The 17288-nt window shown below is 39.1% G+C and overlaps 1 long non-coding RNA gene across 1 annotated transcript in view; it reads left to right on the forward strand.

Annotated features, from left to right (window-relative positions):
• Window positions 1-16820, forward strand: part of LOC145538979 (uncharacterized) — a 29444-nt gene extending 12624 nt beyond the window's left edge. The window contains exons 6-7 of the long non-coding RNA XR_014077431.1: window positions 15140-15310; window positions 15604-16820. This is a non-coding gene — a long non-coding RNA (uncharacterized LOC145538979). The remainder of the gene's footprint in view (window positions 1-15139; window positions 15311-15603) is intronic.
• Window positions 16821-17288: the final 468 nt, after the last annotated feature.

The raw sequence follows: 17288 nt of genomic DNA on the forward strand, positions 1-17288 counted from the left end.
ATGGTTACCAATTGAGCTGAACAAAACCTTAAGCCAACTAATTTAACTATATTTCTTGAGGTTTTAGCCCTTTTATGCCCCCCATTATGCTCTTTTCTCACCTCAGTGCTAGGATTCCCCAGAAACGCTCATGTTTCTGTGGGAAAAAGGAAAAAGAATATCAAGGGATCTTCTAGTCCTTTGAAAGTCACAATCCTATTATAAATTGATCATCTTCCTTTTTAAACCAAGTTATTGTGAAAGATTCCTCAAATGAAGTATCCAATTACTTGCTAAATTCTGCAAATTCCCCCTTCAAGATTGCTCCTGTTACTTTATAATCCTACTATAGCATTTATTGTATTACCTGCTCTCCTTAGGACTACTATAAGCTCTTCCTAACCAGTTCCTCTGCCTCCCATCTTTCCATCTCTAACTCCTCCTGGAAAGTAACCTAAAATACCCTTTTTATCACATTACTTGTCAGTTAAAAAAAAAAAAAAAAAAAAACGAAACAAAGAAACAACAACTCTATATGCTCCCATTGCTTACTGCATGGTTTTAAAAGTTTAAACTTACAAAGCATCTAAGGACTTGGTTAATCTGGCCTTTGTCTACTTTTCTCTCCCTTTACCTTCCTACATTAATTTTACTCTTTTACTCTAAAATGTCCTTGTTACTGGCCTCTAAATTCAGCTTGCTTTCTTAATTCTGTGATTCTGTTCACATTTTCTACTCTGCATGAAATGCACTTTCCCTCATCGCCACTCACAGTGATTCTGTTTTATCCTTAGAGACCCAGATTACATTCCATTTCATCCAAAACTTCAGCCAGATCTTATTCCTCTTCCTCTGAACACCTAAGGAGCTTACTGATATCAATACTTCCTTGATACATATTCCATACTTCCTTGTACTACAACTAGGCAAGTGAGGAATTTTATTCTCTGCACCAAATATTAAGTTTTATGAGCAGAACTCACAACTTACACATCTTTATGCCTCAATACAGCACCTGGCCTGCTGCTAAGTCGCTTCAGTCGTGTCCGACTCTGTGCGACCCCATAGACGGCAGCCCACCAGGCTCCGCCGTCCCTGGGATTCTCCAGGCAAGAATACTGGAGTGGGTTGCCGTTTCCTTCTCCAGTGCATGAAAGGGAAAGGTGAAAGTGAAGTCTCTCAGTCGTGTCTGACTCTTAGCGACCTCATGGACTGTAGCCCACCAGGCTCCTCTGTCCATGGGATTTTCCAGGCAAGAGTACTGGAGTGGGGTGCCATTGCCTTCTCCGGCACCTGGCCTAGTAGTGCCTTAACTGTAAGAGATAATGCACATATAATATACTAACTGAATAAATATATGAAATGAGAAACGTTGTAGTAGTCAACATCCTAAGGATTCTTGCCTCCTGGTATTCATGCCCTTGTGTAATTCCCTCCCACACTGAATGTCAATGAGATATTGCAGAAATGACAGAATATGACTTACAAAGTGAAATCATGAAAAATACTGTGAACTAAGAGTGACCAAAATGTAAACTATGGACTTTGGGTGATTATGATGTGGCAATGTCATTTCATCAGTTTTAACAAATGCACCATTCAACTGAGGAATGTTGATAATGGGGGAGGCTATGCATGTGAGGGCAGAGAGTATGTGCAGAAATCTCTGTATTTTCCTCTCAATTTTCCAGTGAAACTAAAACTTCTCTAAACAAATACAACCTTCAAAAAACACACTGTGGCTTTCACTTGGTGGTCTCTTCCATCACTTGCTCTTGGGGAAGGGAGCAACCATGTCATAAGAATACTCAGCCAGTCCTATAGATTGGTCACATGGTGGGGAATCTAAGCCTCCTGCTCACAGCCAACCCAACTCACTACTGCGTGAGTGAGCCATGATGGCAGTGTTTCACCCAGCCCCAGTCAAGTCTTCAAATAACTGCAGCCTTAGCCAACATGTTGACTACACTCTCCTTAGAGACCCTTAAGCCAGCATCACCCAACTACACTGCTCCAGAATGCCTGGCCCACAGGAACTGTGTGAGATAATATCTGTCTATTGTTTTGTTGTTTTTTTTTTTTTTTTGAGATTCTAAATTTCATGATATTTTGTTACAAAGCAATACATAACTAATACATAAGCCCATTATGGTAGCTGTAAACACAGGAATAAGAAAGTCCAAAGAATTTCCACTGGGTTTGAGGAGAAGAAGAGAAAAATGGAAAGTAATTTTAAAAAGAGAGAAGAGTTCAAAAATGTGAATACCTGAGTTGTGCTTGTGAGACATTTACAAAAGACCGCTTTCAGTATCCAAGTCTCTGCATGTTTCTGACTTGTGAGCCATAACCTCTAGACATATTTGTACTAATTATCAAACATATGATAAACATTGGTGACTACCATTTTTTAGCATTCCTATGTGCCAGAAACTCTTCTAAGATCTTCCCAACAACCCTAGGATGTAGGTAACTCATTATCCCCATTTTGCAGAAGAGGGGACTGAGGCACACAGAGATGATGTAACTTGTTCAAGGTATCAGAGATGGTAGGTAGCAGAGCTGGTTTTGCACACAAGCAGGCTAGATATATAGCCCACACTCTGAATCACTAAGCTATATAGGACATAATCCTTCTTTTAAGATTTGACCATATATACAACATTTCAGAGAAATCATTTAAAGTATTAAAAGTAAAAGTTTATTTAAAATTGGTGACTAAAATGAACTCATAGATTGGCCCCAGCAATTCTCACTTGGTCACAAGATGGTCTTACTTTACCCCTTTGATAGTTAAAATTGTGAAGTAAAGCCGAGAGTCTGCTTCATTCTGAATTCCCTCAAGAGACACTCTCAAAGCTTTGAGTATATTTATCTTCAGCACAGAGGGATTTGAAGCATCCTTTGGTTCAAGTTGGTTGCATCAAACAGTGATATTTGAATCCATAGTGCAATTGTTGATTTTCTAAATACAATAAAATCCACTTTATTCTTTTGCTGAAGTCTAGAAGGAACACAGTTATTAAAGAAAAAAAAAGAAAGGTACAATTCAGCCTATTTTCCACAAACACTATTCAAAATCCTGAGAAAGATAGGAAAGACTGTAAGACTCTGCCCTCAAGGATTTTATACCCTAACAGTTATAGACTGATTAAAATAGCTTTTCATTATCAATAGGATAAATTGTAAGAACCCAGATAGTAGACATTAGACATTATACATTATGAATTCTGTCAATCTAAACCATTCAGAAAAATTCTTCCACAAATTGGATCATAGATTAGAAAGTCAAAATAAATAGATCCTTTTTCAATATTCTTAATACAAACATCCAATAAACACAATAGATATTTTCAAAATGTATTAATTTTGCTTTATTAATAATGTATAAATACAAGAAGTGGTTAAAAAAAAAGTATTTTTCCTCACCCTTCCTCTATTCCCACTTAATCAGTTTATTTTTCTTTACATATCTTGCCACATACCCAAATGTATATTTGCAAACAAAAATATACATATACAGGGTGCTTTGTGGTGGCTCCCATTTCTTATTTTTTTTTTTAATAAATTTATTTATTTTAGTTAGGGGCTAATTACTTTACAATATTGTAGTGGTTTTTGCCATACATTGACATGAATCAGCCATGGGTTTACATGTGTTCCCCATCCTGAACCCCCCTCCCACCTCCCTCCCCATCCCATCCCTCTGGGTCATCCCATTGTCCCAGCCCTGAGCATGTGTCTCATGCATCGAACATGGAATGGTGTTCTGTTTCACATATGATAATATACATGTTTCAATGCTATTCTCTCAGAACGTCCCACCCTCACCTTCTCCCTCAGAGTCCATAAGACTGTTCTATGCATCTGTGTCTCTTATTCTGTCTCGCATATAGTGTTATCATTACCATCTTTCAAATTCCATATATATGCATTAGTATACTGTATTGGTGTTTTTCTTTCTGGCTTACTTTACTCTGTATAATGGGCTCCAGTTTCATCCATCTCAATAGAACCGATTCAAATGTATTTTTTTAACAGCTGAGTAATATTCCATTGTGTATATGTACCACAGCTTCCTTATCCATTCGTCTGCTGATGGACATCTAGGTTGCTTCCATGTCCTGGCTATTGTAAACAGTGCTGTGATGAACATTGGGGTACACGCGTCTCTTTCAATTCTGGTTTCCTCGGTGTGTATGCCCAGCAGCACCGCAGAGCGGCGGGGTCCCCAGGGCAGTGAGTGCCCGCGGCTGCCCCACAGGTCTGAGGGGAAGCAGGCGGGCTGCCGGGGCCGGAGCACGTCCCTGAAGGAGTGGCAGCCAGCGCGCCCGCAGAACAAGCGTGCCAACAGCCTGGACAATGAGCGCTGCCCCGACACGCGGAGCCAGCTGCATTTATTAAAATGGGATTTCAAACACTACATACTACCCTTCAATGAATACTGTTCCTTAACAGTATATTACAGACATTCTATCAGGTCAATAGATAAAGGACTTAACTCATTCATGGTAAAGTTTACAAAATTGTCCAAAACTATACATTCGTTTTATTCTATTATCCTTCTATTGATAGTAAATCAAATCTTCTCTAGAAACTTCTATCACTACAAATAGCACCACAGTAAAACATTCTTATGCATATGGCCTACATTCTGGTTTTATTTCTATAAGATGAATTTTCATTAGGAAGTCACTGGGTCATGGATTGTTGTTGTCATTCAGTCGCTAGCTAGAGTCTGACTCTTTGCAACCCCATGGACTGCAGCACACCAAGCTTCCCTGTCCATTATCTCCTCTCTCAGAGTTTGCTCAAACTCATGTCCATTGAATCGATGATGCCATCCAACCATCTCATCCTCTATTGCCCCCTTCTCCTCTTGCCCTCAATCTTTCCCAACATAAGGGTCTTTTCCAGTGAGTCTGCCCTTAGCATCACACAGCCAAAGTATTGGAGGTTCAGCCTCAGAATCAGTCCTTGCAATAAAATATTCAGGGTATATTTCCTTTAGGATTGCCTGGTTTGATCTCCTTGCAGTCCAAGCAACTCTCAAGAGTCTTCTCCAACACCACAGTTTTTTAAATTAATTCATTTATTTTAATTGGAGGCTAATTACTCTACAATATTGTGGTGGCTTTTGCCATACATCGACATGAATCAGCCACGGGTGCACATGTCCCCCCATCCTGAACCCCCCTTCCACCTCCCTCCCCACCCCATCCCTCTGGGTTGTCCCAGAGCACTGGCTTCATGCATTGAACTCTAGAATAGATGAATAGATGGTCATCTATTTTACATATGGTAATACACATGTTTCAATGCTATTCTCTCAAATCATCCCATTCTCCCACATACTCCAAAAGTCTATTCTTTACATCTGTGTCTCTTTTGCTGTCTTGCATATAGGGTCATCATTGCCGTCTTTCTAAATTCCATACATATGCATTAATATACTGTATTGGTGTTTCTCTTTCTGATTTACTTCACTCTGTATAATAGGCTCCAGTTTCATCCACCTCATAGAACTGACTCAAATGTGTTCTTTTTTTTATAGTGGACTAACTGAATATTCCATTGTGTATATGTGCCACAAATTCCTTATCCATTCATCTGCTGAAGGACATCTGGATTGCTTCCATGTCTTAGTTATTCTAAACAGTGCAGCAATGAACATTGGAGTGTATGTGTTTCTTTCAATTCTGGTTTCCTCAGTGTGGATGCCGAGCAGTGGGATTGCTGGTTTGTATGGCAGTTCTAATTCCAGTTTTTAAAGGAATCTCCACACTGTTTTCCAGAGTGGTTGAACTAGTTTGCATTTCCACCAACAGTGTAAGAGGGTTCCCTTTTCTCCACACCCTCTCTGCATTTATTGTTTGTAGACTTTTTGATGGCAGCCATTCTCACTGGCATTGGATAGTACCTCATTACAACACCACAATTTCAAAGCATCAGTGCTTTGGTGCTCAGCCTTCTTTCTAGTCCAACTCTCAAATCCGTACATGACTACTGGAAAAACAATAGTCTTCACTATATGGACATTTGTCAGCAAAATGATGTCTTTGCTTTTTAATACGCTGTCTAGGTTTGTTAAGCTTTACTTCCAAGGAGCAAGCGTCTTTAATTTCATGGCTGCAGTCACCATCAGCAGTAATTTTGGAGCTAAAGAAAATAAAATCTGCACTGTTTTCCCATCTATTTGCCATGAAGTGATGGGACCGAATGCCATGATCACAGTTTTTTGAATGTTGAGTTTAAGCCAACTTTTCACTCTCCTCTTTCACCATCATCACTTCAGTTCAGTCGCTCAGTCATGTCCGACTCTTTGTGACCCCATGAACCACAGCAGGCCTGGCCTCCCTGTCCATCACCAACTCCCAGAGTCCACCCAAACCCATGTCCATTGAGTCGGTGATGTCATCCAACCATCTCATCCTCTGTCGTCCCCTTGGTCTCCTGCCCTCAATCTTTCCCAGCATCAGGGTCTTTTCCATTGAGTCAGCTCTCTGCATCAGGTGGCCAAAGTACTGGAGTTTCAGCTTCAACATCAGTCCTTCCAATGAACACCCAGGACTGATCTCCTTTAGGATGGACTGGTTGTATCTCCTTGCAGTCCAAGGGACTCTCAAGAGTCTTCTCCAACACCACAGTTCAAAACCATCAATTCTTCAGCGCTCAGCTTTCTTTAGAGTCCAACTCTCACATCCATACGTGACCACTGGAAAAACCATAGCCTTGACTAGACTGATCTTTGCCGGCAAAGTAATGTTTCTGCTTTTTAATATGCTGTCTAGGTTGGTCATACCTTTCCTTCCAAGGAGTAAGCGTCTTTTAATTTATGGCTGCAATCACCATCTGCAGTGATTTTGGAGCCCAGAAAAATAAAGTCAGCCACTGTTTCCACTGTTTCCCCATCTATTTGCCATGAAGTGATGGGACGAGATGCCATGATCTTAGTTTTCTGAATTTTGAGCTTTAAGCCAACTTCTTCACTCTCCTCTTTCACTTTTATCGAGGCTCTTTAGTTCTTTGCTTTCTGCCATAAGGGTGGTGTCATCTGCATAGGCTCTTTAACTCCTCTTTGTTTTCTGACATTAGAGTGGTATAATCTGCATATCTGAGGTTGTTGACATTTTTTCCTGGCAATCTTGATTCCAGCTTGTGATACATCCAGCCCAGCATTTCACATGATGCACTCTGCATATAAGTTAAATAAGCAGGGTGACAATATGTAGCCTTGATGTACTCCTTTTCCAATTTTGAAACAGTCCATTGTTCCAAGTCTGGTTCTAACTGTTGCTTCTTGACCTGCACACAGGTTTCTCAGGATTCAGGTAAGCTGGTCTGGTGTCCCCATCTCTTTAAGAATTTTCCAGAGTTTGTTGTGATCCACACAATCATTTATGGTTGTGAGAGTTGAACCATAAAGAAGGCTGAGCGCCGAAGAACTGACACCTTTGAACTGCGGTGCTGAAGAAGACTCTTGAGGGTCCCTTGGACTGCAAGGAGATCCAACCAGGCAATCCTAAATGAAATCAGTCCTGAATAATTCATTGGAAGGACAGACGTTGAAGCTGAAGCTCCAATATTTGACCACCTGATACAAAGAACTGATTCATTTGAAAAGACCCTGATGCTGGGAAAGATTGAGGGCAAGAAGATAACAGGATGACAGAGGATGAGATGATTGGATGGCATCACTGTCTCAATGGACATGAATTTGAGCAAACTCAGGGAGACAGTGAGGGACAAAGAAGCCTGACTTCTGCAGTTGGGGTCTCAAAGAGTCGGAAACAACTTAGCAACTGAAAAACAATAACTCAGTCAAAGGCTTTCAAGTAGTCAATGAAGCAGAAATAGATGTTTTGGTAGAATTCCTTTGCTTTCTCTATGATCCAACACATGTTGTCAATTTGAACTCTGGCTCCTCTGCCTCTTCTAAATCCAGCTTGTGTCTTTGGAAAGTCTTGGTTCACGTACTGCTGAAATCTAGCTTGAAAGGTTTTGAGTATTACCTGCTAGCATGTGAAATGAGCACAATTGTATGGTAGTTTGAATATTCTTTGGCACTGACCTTGAGATTGGAATGAAAATTGACCTTTTCAAGTCCTGTGGACACTGCTGAGTTTCCCAAATTTGCTCACATATTGAGTGCAGCACTTTAATGGCATCATCTTTTAGGATTTGAAATAGCTCAACTGGAATTCCATCACCTCCACTAGCTTTGTTCGTGTGATGCTTCCTAAGGCCCACTTGACTTCTCACTCTAGGATGTCTGGTTCTAGGTGTGTAACCAAACTGCCATGGTTATCTGGGTCATTAAGATCCTTTTTGTATAGTTCTTCCATGTATTCTTGCCACCTCTTCTTAATCTCTTCTGCTTCTCTTAGGTTTATACTGTTTCTGTCCTTTATTGTGCCCATCTTTGCACGAAATATTCCTTTGGTATCTCTAATTTTCTGAAGAGATCTCCAGTCTTTCTGATTCTATTGTTTTCCTCTATTTCTTTACATTGTTCACTTAAGAAGGCTTTCTTATCTCTCCTTGCTATTCTCGGGAACTCTGCTTTCAGTTGGGTATATCTTTCCCTTTCTCCTCTGCCTTTTGCTTCTCTTCTTTTCTCAGCTATTTGTAAGCCCTCCTCAGACAACCATTTTGCCTTTTTGCATTTCTTTGTCTTGGCGATGGTTTTGATCACTGCTTCCTGTACAGTGTTACAAACCTCTGTTCATAGTCCTTCAGGCACTCTGTCTACCAGATCTAATCCCTTGAATCTACTGTCACTTCCACTGTATAATCATAAGGGATCTGATTTAGGTCATACCTGAATGGCCTAGGGGTTTTCTCTACTTTCTTCAATTGAGCGTGAATTTTGCTATAAGGAGCTGATGGTCTGAGCCTCAGTCAGCTCCCAGTCTTGCTGTTGCTGACTGTGTAGAACTCCTCCATCTCTGGCTGTGAAGAATACAATCAACCTGATTTCAGTATTGACCATTTGGTGATGTCCATGTGTAGAGCTGTCTCTTGTGTTGTTGGAAGAGAGTTTGCTATGACATGTGTTCTTTTGACAAAACTTTTAACTTTTTTTCCCTGCTTCATTTTTTACTCCAAGGCCAAACTTGCCTGTTACTCCAGGTATCTCTTGACTTTCTACTTTTGCATTCCAATCCCCTATGATGTAAAGGACATCTCTTTTTTTTGGTGTTAGTTTCAGAAGGTCTTGTGCATCCACACACTTTATAGAGCTGATCAACTTCAACTTATTCAGCATCAGTGGTTGGGGCATAGACTGGGATATGTTTTTAAATTGTAATAGAAATTTCTAGATTATTTTTCATGGCAAAGTTATAGCACTTCACCTTGCCAGGTGTCAAAGCAATCTATGTTGTATCTTTGACAGCTCTGTAGTTTTTGCTAATTAGATGGGTAAAGAATATCTTCTTGTTGCTTTAATTTTTATTTTCCTGTTAATATGGTAAAGCATTTTAATAAATGTTTAAAGATCATGTAGATTTTGCTCTTCTCATAGTTATTTATATTTTTTGTACATCTTTCTATTAGATCTTTTTTCTTATCAATATGTAGAATCAAACAGATTAGCTTTTTGGTATCGTTTGGGTTGCAAATAATTTTTCCAGTCAACTCTTTGTTATTTTTAAACTTTATTTACTGAATATATTAACTCAAACATTTTTAATGTAGTTTAATACCTCTATTTTTTTCCTATATGTTTTCTGAGTTTGCTTTCTTAGGTTCCTACAAGTGCAAGATCATACAATAGTTTTCTAAATTTTCTTTAAATATTTTAATTACTTTATTCAGATCACATTCCTTTTTTAAGAAACTATGCTACAACATTGTTTCATTATTTTCCAGCTTTCAGTGTTGGAGAAGTTTCAGTGATGAGAAGTTTCATGCTAGTATCATTTTCCTTTTTAAATAAACTGGAGTGTCCTGTATGTTTGGGGCTTGTGTGTGTGTGTTGTTTTGTGTTGTTTTGTTTTGTTTAAGTCAACTGACTGAAAGTTTGCAAAAATTTCTGCTTATCTTTGTAATTCAATAATTTCACCAAAGTGTCTATTTTCACTAATCTTGCCTGGGTATAGTAGCTCTGTACTTTAGAGGTAGTAAGAGGTACTCTGAAGTATAGTGAAGGCAGTAAATAGAAACTTGGATTATTCTTTGTGCTTTTCTTTCCTTTGGGGATGAGTTTCTCCTGGTTAGCCTCAAGGGGAACTGGAATATCTATAGTAGGAGTACACAAAGTTCAGCTAGTCATTAATCTTTTGTATTTTTTTTTTAACTTCCAAATGGTTTATTAAAACCTTCTTCAAAAACAATAGTTTTGACAATAGTTTTGATTCATATGAATTTGGATCTGCAAAAGGTAAAATTTGTTAAGGGCAGAAAAGCTCTTGAAAAATAGGCAAGATATAGATTTATACAAAACAGTAGATGGGACAGACAATAGATAGAAAGTCCCAGAAAACTTCTGATCAACGATCTCTAAATGAGGGGTACACAGATGGGCAGGAAGGAGAAAGAATGGGGTAGAGCATGATCACAGATGAAATGGATAGAACCAAAAGCTAAGGGGAAAGACCTAGAATATCCTTTAAAGGGGATCCACGTGGGAGGCCAAACCCACATATACAGACTATCTGTGGCCATTCAACTGAGCAAATACTGTGCTGAGATCGAAGTTGCATATTCTACTCAGTGCTGTCAATTCCTGCAAGATATCTGAATTTTGCTTATATCAAACCATAACCTGAGACTTGACTGAATTCCATTTGAACTTTCTGGTATGACTATCTCCAGGACATTTGTAAGCCCCTGGAAAAAACGGTGTGCGCTCTGATACCCAAAAGCTAACAGGTAGCAGTGAGCATGGTGAAGTCCCCAGCGCTTGTATTTTGATGGGACTGTACAAGTGTGAAAGCTACTCTATCACATAATCATTTTAAAGACACTTCCATCAGTCCATTTTATTTCCCCTCAAAAAATAGTATGTTAAAATGATGTTGTAAAGGCAATTTATTTTTATTTCAATGTGAGTGTGAGGACTCAAGAATTCTAAAAGGATATAAATGTTGATAGTGAATAAAAAGGATTACTTTTAGTATTTTGATACTATCCAATAGAAGGTAAGAAGAATAGTTGAGTCACTGTCACTGCTTTAAACAGTGAATTAGCATCACTCTTCAAAATATTGCTCAGACTTATGCTTTCCAACTTCTAAAATACTTCTAACCACGTGGGGGAAAAAAAGTTAAAAGCAACCTGAAGACATTTTAAAAAGAAATTATTATTATCAATCTTCACAGCGTACTTTTGGAGGAGAATTTTATTTTCTTTTAGAAAGAATCCTCTAATACTGATGATGGATTGAGATTCAAAAGAAAAGAAAACAATAAAGAATATTTCAACCTAGAAAAATATACCAGTCCCTATTGTAGAGAAAATCACAGCTTGGCCTTGGTCTGAATGACATTCCAGTTCCAAATTGGAACACTAGATTACATTGTTCCTTATCTCTCAATATGCTAAAAAAACCAATTACGTTAAATAATATTGCCTGAAGGGATTTTTTTCTAGAGCCACCGGAGAAAGATCAATGCAATAATCCCAGACCTTAAATGTCAATATTTAGTTTCAGGAGGCATACAATTTTTAAAATATATTTTCCTTGTGTTATTTTTCAAACACATTTTCAACAATTAACATTTTACAAACAATATTCCTATTGTGATCCTTTGGTGGATAGCAGTTGGAAAATACAGCAGGACAAGCAATAAATTATAAATACCAAATATTTACTGAAATAATATTTCAAAGAAAACATAAGGCTCTTATCATATCAACCCAAAGGGACTTATTTAACTGACTACAACCTTTAATATAACTATCAATCAGATGGGTTGAATATTCACTCCCTCATTTCCCACACACTGCAGAAAGCTACACGTTTTTCTGAAACACATAAATAATAAACTGTCCTTTGTACAAAGATGAGTCTTTATTGTTCGATCCCTCAATCAAAATGGAAGTGCCAAATGGAAAACTATATCCCCAGGCAAGAAAATGGTGCGCTTCAGGAGATAGGGGATTTAAAACAAAATTAATGTTGTAAAATAAGAAAGAAAAGATTGAAATACATATCAGGGAAATAATATCTCAGTGACTAAACATTAGCAAAAGATCTTGTGAGAAAATAATGAGTTATTTAAAGCATGTGTGCAGAACTCACCACAGGCAGCATTTCTTCAAAGGAAGGGGAAAAGCTTGATCTGGTCAGGGCAATGACCCTAACGGTGAAAACTCTGGGTTCTATTTTACATTATGCCATTGAAATTACTGTAAGGATTTGAGCCACACAATGTGTCTGCTGGTGGCATCCCAAATAGATTCCATTCACTCCTTCTCAGTATTCATCCAGAGTCTATGCTATAATGAGCCCCGGTAAAACCAAAAGCATAAATGCAGAGTTCTCAATTGGAAATAACCAATAACTGTGGCCTATTTCTTCAATTTGCATTATTCCAAGAACAATATCGTATTTCTGAAGAGAATGAGGTAGCTATGGGCCCCTTGAAGGAGCTTCTTGGACCTCGTGGGCACACTGATAACCCCTCCCTGCTGATATCCTCTATAGTGCCCTCTTTCCTCTACACCCTCAAAGAAGAGGTGGGTTGATCTCATTGATCAAACAAGAGAACACACTAGGCCTCAGTTCCAAGTGGTGAGAATTTCAAGACAATTAGGAATGGCCTCTGGGTCATTTTGTCCTTTTTGGAAACTGAGTCCCAGGAATTTGGAGATTTAAAATATGATCCAAAAGTTTGAACTCTTATCCACCTTACTTAGGTCTCTAAACCTTGCTTTCCTTTCTTCTTCTCAAGGGTATGTGAAGCCTGAACTGTAATATGCAAGCCAAGGTTTTAGCTGGGAGGTGAAAATGAAGCCAGTGGGGCTTTCAGCTTCTGGCTTTTTGCTGCTCAACATATACAATGCTTAAGTAAAGGACTTCGCCAAAAAAGTCCAGCTAAATGCACCAGAGCTCTGCATTGGAGTTTGGATGTAGTGCAGATAATAACAATATGATACTTTTATTTGCCTTCTCTATGCAACTACTTCATGGAGTCTTCCTAGGTGATAATGGCTGGTAAAGATCTGGATATGAATACTCTGGATCCCTTGGTCAAATATCATCATAATACTATCAACAGTATAAAGGCCTAGTTACTTGCATACAGTGTTGATAGGACTCTGTTACTACAAAAAGTACAAAATATACCAACAAGACTTGAGCAAATAATCATAAATCCTAGGAGGCTCGTGGGTCCAGTCTACTATTGTCTCAACAATGAAGCTTCTAGGCACATATTAAGTAGTTTCTAACTAGATGGGGAAACACCTCTTCTTTGTACCTTTTGCAGAGACTGTACACTGCCAGAGGCACTGTTTTGGCTAAGGCCCTGAGACCAAAAACCATACCAGGGCTCAGATTAGAAACAGGCTGGGCTGAAGGGATGTATTTTCATATCAGTGTCAGAACTTACTTATCACAAGTTCTGGTGACCCAGTAACCTCTGCCAGTCTAAGATGATTCCAGAGAACCTTGTGAGATCCAAATAGGACAAAGATTTTTACAGATTCTCAGAGTAATTAGAAACTCATTAAGGCATCCTCAAACCTTTATTTCAGAGAAGGCACTGGCAACCCACTCCAGTACTCTTGCCTGGAAAATGCCATGGCCGGAGGAGCTTGGTAGGCTGCAGTCCATGGGGTCGCGAAGAGTCGGACAAGACTGAGTGACTTCACTTTCACTTTTCACTTTCATGCATTGGAGAGGGAAATGGCAACCTACTCCAGTGTTCTTGCCTGGAGAATCCCAGTGACAGCGGAGCCTGGTGGCTGCCGTCTATGGTGTCGCACAGAGTCGGACATGGCTGAAGTGACTTAGCAGCAGCAGCAAACTTTTATTTACCTTTAGAGGAACACTGACTCATAGGCAACTTGAACCAGGAATATCTTATGGATTAACTGTGGGTCCTGTGTGTATCACACTTAACTTACCCTACATATTATACCCAGCCCTGCCAACCACTACCACCATCACCAACTCTGCCAACCATGTCTCATGTTTGTAGCCATAGATATCTGACCTTTCTAGGATTAGTGAAATCCTTATAATTTTGCACCATGGCATGCTTTTAACTAAAGCATTGTGGCAAATCCTACATCTCTTAAAATTATACAGAATACATGACAGTCTTCTGGGCAACAGTGGAACTCCTAAGGAACCAGTCACATTAGCTAACAACAGGCCTCCACTTAATTTGGCCTTATTTAAAAGAAATCCTATGGGTAGAGGAAGCTGGCAGGGCTACAGTTCATGGGGCAGCAACAGAGTTGGACACAGCTACTGACGAAATAACAACAAAAGCACAGGATCCTATAACTGCCAACCCCTTTCTAGTACCACCTTCTTTATCAATTATGTTTTTTTCAGATTTTATTTCAAAATCTCAAATCACTGAAGATCTAGTGTTCCTATGACTCTAGTCAACATTTTCTAGTGGAAGTCACCATCCTCTTTAACAAGTCATTTCTGTAAAAGCTAACTATACCTTCCCCTGAAGGTACTGGTTTGCCCTTTCCCTTTCACAGAAGCTTATATAGCAGAAAGAATCTGTGGCTCCAAGCCCCTGGATAAAGCTTATATTTCCTTAGCCTCTCTTGAGAAGAAGCATTCTAAGGGATTTTTAGGGCCATGCTGTCAATCATTATCTTGGGAGTACCAGGTGAGACAATTTCTCTGGGCATCACATATTATCATCTTCCCATAGGTGCTTCTCCTCTGAATACTGAAAGTCACTAACATACTACAGTCTCCATTAGGATAGAATGATTCTTCCAGGCTGTGAAGAAATGTACTTTGAAGAGCACTATAGCTGAAGCCCTTAATATCTCTCAGCATCCTCCAAACCCAGATCTCCTAAGGCTGTGTGGACAACTACTGGTTGTCCCCAATATCTGCTCTCCATAGCAATAGTTTTATCTGAGTATTTCAAGACCTCTCTTAGCTTTCCTTGCAGGTGAATCTGTCCATATTATAGACTCAAACAAGTTGTATATGACAAGCAATATGTGTCCCTTCCAGGTCTTGTTTTTAAAACAACTGGGCACGCACTACCCTGACTTCTTCCTCCTTTCCACTGGCTGCCTGGGAGATGGAAAGAAATGGAACTGCTCTCTTGCACCCAGAGATAAAAGACTAAAGTTGAGATTGACAGAGCCACCTTACCACTCTGTACTACTACATGAGAGAGAAGTAAACTTTATCTTGTTTAAACTTCTGTATTTTGAGCTCTTATGACAGCAGTTTTAGTGTGTACATAGTAAATCACCTCCCATTTATTTTAATATACACTCCCCAAATCTCACAGCTAGTAGAGTTTTCCAAGATAAATAAGTAAGCCCTACTCTAATAATAATCACTGATTATACAATTATTCATAAAGGACCTAGAAGGGGGCTAATCACAGTTTCATAACCCTTATGCGGTCAGTAAAGTAACAGGGCACACTGCTTATAACTATTTTGATCTCTTTTCTGCATTTCAAGCTCAAGAAGTTTTCAAGAACTCCATATTCTTCATTTACATCCTGTCTAATTAAGCATCCTGATGGCAGCAGAAGTGTACAGGAGCTTTCTTTACTACATGTGATTGTTTGAAGAGAGAAACAACTATTGCCTTCCTTCAAAAGAAATGTAGGCATGACTACCAATCATGCAAATCATACAATCATTCTCTAAACAAGACCTAAGAGGAGGAATTTTCTAAGCAGTTATAAAAATTGCTCCCTTATAGCTTCTAAATTTTCCTTCACACCTCAGGCTAAGTATTAAGGTTGGCTCCCCAAGGGGAGACATGCTACATTGTTGTTCTGTCCATTGGTGATAAGGAATACTATTTTCTCTCCATAAGGTACACAGGGAGAAGATTTGCCTTAGTCCATATGATTTATAAAATAGTGATAACCACATGCTCTCAACTGAAGTAATATTCTGTCTTAAGGATAATGATTTCACATCTTTTACCCTTTCTACCCTGTAGCAAAACATCATGTCATCCCCAAAGGGGACCCATAACAACTATCAGGTAGGTCCTTCTGGAAATTGAAGGAGAAAATATGACCAGATTTTTACAGTAGTCATGATCCAGGGAATATTATGATGGCAACTCTTCAGGAACATGGAGATATTCTACCAGGACATTCTAGAGGATCCTCAGAGCCAGTCTGAGAATTACTTGTCCAGGATGCACAAATTCTTCTTCACCATCATCATCATCAAACATTACTAGCAACCACTGTGTGATTCTCAGTCTCCCTGTTAGGAATTATGACTGGAGACAAAGAGAGAAATCCCTTACAAAGTAACTTTCAAAGGAGAGGAAATGAAATATAAAATTGTTCTACATTTTCCAACATCTGCTCCAGACATTAAAGATGCCTTTAGGAACTTGCTAACATTCTTTCATCTCTCTTACCAGCTTACTTTGTAACAACCACCTGGAGTTCTTTATGTCATTCTAGAAATCATGCTAAAGAAGCCACTCCTCCTTTGTTACATTTCCCCTCCCATTGCCCCCAACACCATCTGAACTGTTTAAGTACTAAGCCTTTAGACTGATCTAAAACATAATAATCATTCTGTTTCTGTCCAATCTATACTTACCATAACTGACATACATCTATTCCAATGTGTTTCACAGTCTATCATGCAATGCCATTTTACTAAACATTTACAGTGAATGAAAGAATAAATGGTACTTTATTTAACAATGAGTACAAGGTAAAAATAATTATTGCTCTTTGATTCCTCATGCTATGGCTGACATAAGACATAGATAAATTAGTATTCCACAGAGTGATAAGATATGTTGGCATTATTTTGGATCAGTTGTCTTGCTCTACCTCTTGGCTTACTGTGTTTAGTCGCTCAGTCATGTCTGGCTCTTTGTGACCCCATGGACTGTAGCCCGCCAAGCTCCTCTGTCCATGGGGATTCTCCAGGCAAGAATACTGGAGTGGGTTGCCGTGCTCTACTCCAGGGGGTCTTCCAACCCAGGGATCGAACCCAGGTCTCCTGCATTGCAGGAGGATTCTTTACCGTCTGAGCCACCAGGTAATATACACTAAATCTTTAGAATAAGAAGGCCTTTTGACTGCTCTGATGTATATTCCTTTCTAATTGCCCTAGCCCCATTATTCTAATAAAAGGTTCCAAATATATAAGAACTTTGT

This window comes from Giraffa tippelskirchi, chromosome 2 (assembly GCF_054371585.1).
Source record: "Giraffa tippelskirchi isolate mGirTip1 chromosome 2, T2T-mGirTip1v1.2.pri, whole genome shotgun sequence".
NCBI lineage: Eukaryota > Metazoa > Chordata > Mammalia > Artiodactyla > Giraffidae > Giraffa > Giraffa tippelskirchi.